Source organism: Triticum dicoccoides, chromosome 1B (genome assembly GCF_002162155.2).
Source record: "Triticum dicoccoides isolate Atlit2015 ecotype Zavitan chromosome 1B, WEW_v2.0, whole genome shotgun sequence".
Lineage (NCBI taxonomy): Eukaryota > Viridiplantae > Streptophyta > Magnoliopsida > Poales > Poaceae > Triticum > Triticum dicoccoides.
Window position 1 is genome coordinate 680,789,949 of NC_041381.1, and position 5,065 is coordinate 680,795,013.

A 5,065-nucleotide genomic window follows, 5' to 3' on the forward strand; every position below is an offset into this window, starting at 1 on the left:
GACACCTATGTGACCAAGGCGGCAGTGCCACAAGTATGTGGGACTATCACTATCAATCTTACATCTTTTGGTACTTACACTATGAATATGTGTAGCATTACGCTCGAGATTCATAAAGAATAAACCATTCACCATTGGAGCATGACCATAAAACATATCTCTCATATAAATAGAACAACCATTATTCTCGGATTAAATGAGTAGCCATCTCGAATTAAACGAGATCCTGATATAATGTTCATGCTCAAACTTGGCACAAAATAACAATTATTGAGGTTCAAAACTAATCCCGTAGGTAAATGTAGAGGTAGCATGCCGACGGCGATCACATCGACCTTGGAACCATTCCCGACGCGCATCGTCACCTCGTCCTTCGCCAGTCTCCGTTTATTCCGCAGCTCCTGCTGTGTGTTACAAATATGAGCAACGGCACCGGTATCAAATACCCAGGAGTCACTACGATTACTGGTAAGGTACACATCAATTACATGTATATCAAATATACCTTTGGTTTTGCCGGCCTTCTTGTCCACTAAGTATTTGGGGCAGTTCCGCTTCCAGTGACCACTTTCCTTGCAATAAAAGCACTCAGTCTCGGGCTTGGGTCCATTCTTTGGCTTCTTCCCGGCAGCTTGCTTGCTGGGCGCGGCAACTACCTTGCCGTCCTTCTTGAAGTTCTTTTTACCCTTGCCCTTCTTGAACTTAGTGGTTTTATTGACCATCAACACTTGATGTTCCTTCTTGACTTCTACCTCTGCTGATTTCAGCATAGCAAATACTTCAGGAATGGTCTTTTCCATCCCCTGCATATTGAAGTTCATCACAAAGCTCTTGTAGCTTGGTGGAAGCGACTGGAGGATTCTGTCAATGACCGCATCATCCGGGAGATTAACTCCCAGCTGAGTCAAGCGGTTATGTAACCCAGACATAGTGAGTATGTGCTCACTGACAGAACTATTTTCCTCCATCTTACAGCTAAAGAATTTGTCGGAGACTTCATATCTCTCGACCCGGGCATGAGCTTGGAAAACCATTTTTAGCTCTTCGAACATCTCATATGCTCCATGTGTCTCAAAACGCTTTTGGAGCCCCGGCTCTAAGCTGTAAAGCATGCCGCACTTAACGAGGGAGTAGTCATCGGTACGTGCCTGCCAAGCGTTCATAACGTCTTGTTCTGCAGGGAGAACAGGTGCGTCACCCAGCGGTGCTAGTAGGACATAATCTTTCTTGGCAGCTATGAGGATGATCCTCAGGTTCCGGAACCAGTCCGTATAGTTGCTGCCATCGTCTTTCAGCTTGGTTTTCTCTAGGAACGCGTTGAAGTTGAGGACTACGTTGGCCATTTGATCTACAAGACATATTGTAAAATATTTAAACTAAGTTCATGATAATTAAGTTCATCTAATCAAATTATAATGAACTCCCACTCAGATTTGACATCCCTTTGGTCATCTAAGTGTTACACGATCCGAGTCGACTAGGCCGTGTCCGATCATCACATGAGACAGACTAGTCATCGTCGGTGAACATTCTCATGTTGATCGTATCTTCCATACGACTCGTGTTCGACCTTTCGGTCTCCGTGTTCCGAGGCCATGTCTGTACATGCTAGGCTCGTCAAGTTAACCCTAAGTGTTTTCGCTGTGTAAAACTGTCTTACACCCGTTGTATGTGAACGTAAGGATCTATCACACCCGATCATCACGTGGTGCTTCGAAACGACGAACTTTAGCAACGGTGCACAGTTAGGGGAGAACACTTCTTGAAATTGTTGTAAGGGATCATCTTATTTACTACCGTCGTCCTAAGTAAACAAGATGCATAAAACATAATAAACATCACATGCAATTATATAAAGTAGTGACATGATATAGCCAATATCATATAGCTCCTTTGATCTTCATCTTCGGGGCTCCATGATCATCTTGTCACCGGCATGACACCATGATCTCCATCATCATGATCTCCATCATCGTGTCTTCATGAAGTTGTCACGCCAACGACTACTTCTACTTCTATGACTAACGCGTTTAGTAATAAAGTAAAGTAATTTACATGGCGTTCTTCAATGACACGCAGGTCATACAAAAAATAAAGACAACTCCTATGGCTCCTGCCGGTTGTCATACTCATCGACATGCAAGTCGTGATTCCTATTACAATAGCATGAACATCTCACACATGACATATAGATCATTCATCATTCATCACAACTTTGGCCATATCATATCACAAAGCACTTGCTGCAAAAACAAGTTAGACGTTCTCTAATTGTTGTTGCAAGTTTTACGTGGCTGAAGTAGGGTTCTAGCAAGAACGTTTTCTTACCTACGTGAAAGCCACAACGTGATTTGTCAACTTCTATTTACCCTTCATAAGGACCCTTTTCATCGAATCCGCTTCAACTAAAGTAGGAGAGACAGACACCCGCCAGCCACCTTATGCAACTAGTGCATGTTAGTCGGTGGAACCGGTCTCACGTAAGCTTACGTGTAAGGTTGGTCCAGGCCGCTTCATCCCACAATACTGCTGAAGCAAGATAAGACTAGTAGCGGCAAGAAAGTTGACAAATCTACGCCCACAACAAATTGTGTTCTACTCGTGCAAGAAGAACTACGCATAGACCTAGCTCATGATGCCACTGTAGGGGAACGTTGCAGAAAACAAAAATTTTCCTACGGTTTCACCAAGATCCATCTATGAGTTCATCTAGCAACGAGTGATTAGATGCATCTACATACCTTGTAGATCGTGAGCGGAAGCGTTCAAAGAACGGGGATGATGTAGTCGAACACGACGTGATCCAAATCACCGGAGATCCTAGCACCGAACGGACGGCACCTCCGCGTTCAACACACGTACGGAACAGCCACGTCTCCTCCTTCTTGATCCAGCAAGGGGGGGAGGAGAGGTTGAGGGAGATGGCACCAGCAGCAGCACGACAGAGTGGTGTTGATGGAGCTGCAGTACTCCGGCAGGGCTACGCCAAGCACTATGGAGGAGGAGGAGGTGTTGGAGAGGGAGAAGGAGGCAACCAAAGGCCAAGGTATGAAGTCCCTCCTTTCCCCCACTATATATAGGAGGGCCAAGGGGGGCTGGCCGGCCCTAGGAGATCCAATCTCCTAGGGGGGCGGCGGCCAAGGGGGGTTTCCCTCCCCCCCAAGGCACCTAGGAGGTGCCTTCCCCTCCTAGGACTCTTCCCCCTTCAAACCCTAGGCGCATGGGCCTATGTGGGGCTGGTGCCCTTGGCCCATGTAGGCCAAGGCGCACCCCCTACAACCCATGTGGCCCCCCGGGACAGGTGGACCCACCCGGTGGACCCCCGGGACCCTTCCGGTGGTCCCGGTACAATACCGATAACCCCGAAACTTGTCCCGATGCCCGAAACAGGACTTCCCATATATAAATCTTTACCTACGGACCATTCCAGAACTCCTCGTGACGTCCGGGATCTCATCCGGGACTCCGAACAACATTCGGGTTACTGCATATACATATCCCTACAACCCTAGCGTCACTGAACCTTAAGTGTGTAGACCCTACGGGTTCGGGAGACATGTAGACATGACCGAGATTGCTCTTCGGTCAATAACCAACAGCAGGATCTGGATACCCATGTTGGCTCCCACATGCTCCACGATGATCTCCTCGGATGAACCACGATGTCGAGGATTTAATCAACCCCGTATGCAATTCCCTTTGTCAATCAATATGTTACTTGCCCGAGATCCGATCGTCGGTATCCCAGTACCTCGTTCAATCTCGTTACCGGCAAGTCACTTTAGTCATACCGTAATGCATGATCCCGTGACCAGACACTTGGTCACTTTGAGCTCATTATGATTATGCATTACCGAGTGGGCCCAGTGATATCTCTCCGTCATACGGAGTGACAAATCCCAGTCTCGATCCATGTCAACCCAACAGACACTTTCGGAGATACCTGTAATGCACCTTTATAGTCACCCAGTTACGTTGTGACGTTTGATACACCCAAAGCACTCCTACGGTATTCGGGAGTTACACGATCTCATGGTCAAAGGAAAAGATACTTGACATTAGAAAAGCTCTAGCAAACGAACTACACGATCTCACGCTATGCTTAGGATTGGGTCTTGTCCATCACATCATTATCCTAATGATGTGATCCCGTTATCAATGACATCCAATGTCCATAGCCAGGAAACCATGACTATCTATTGATCAACGAGCTAGTCAACTAGAGGCTTACTAGGGACATGTTGGTGTCTGTTATTCACACATGTATTACGATTTCTGGATAATACAATTATAGCATGAATAAAGACAATTATCATGAACAAAGAAATATAATAATAATGCTTTTATTATTGCCTCTAGGGCATATTTCCAACAAGAGGCGATGGCGAAATCGACCTCGACCTCGACCTTGACCCATCAGCCGCCTTCCCGATGCGGTGGTCAGCACCGTCGTCTCCCCCCTCCCCACCAAGGACAGCGCATGCACGCAGGCCCTCTCCCGCCGCTAGCGCCCCCTCTGGCGTTCCTCAGACGCGTCGCTCAACCTCTTGGCGGATCGTGCCCTCTCACGCGACGACTCATGTGTGGCGCTGGTTTCTAGGATCATCTGCGACCACCCCAGCCCGGCACACCGCTTCTTGCTTCACCTCCTCTTCTTCCCCAACAGCCTGGGCGAGGTCGACGGCTGATTTCGCTCGGGATCCCTCGCTGGCCTCTAGGACCTCGAGATCATCAACCTGGAGAAGCACCAGTACTACCCGCTGCCGCAGCACTCGTTGACCCGCTTGGCGCCCACCCTACGCGTGATCAGCCTCGGTGGCTGCTGATTCCCTGACCTGGCCACGCCGCCGAGCTTCCCGCACCTCAAGCAGCTCATCCTCTACAACGTCAGCATCTCGGGCGAGTCTCTGCAAAGCATGATCTCTGGCTACGTTGTTCTGCAAAGCGTCTCGCTGCACAACATGGGCTTTGGTCGCCTTTGCATCAGCTCGCCGATGCTTAGGAGCATTGGCTTCTATGTCCTCATATGAAAGGTGTTGTCACCTTTATTGGCGCTGAAACCCTA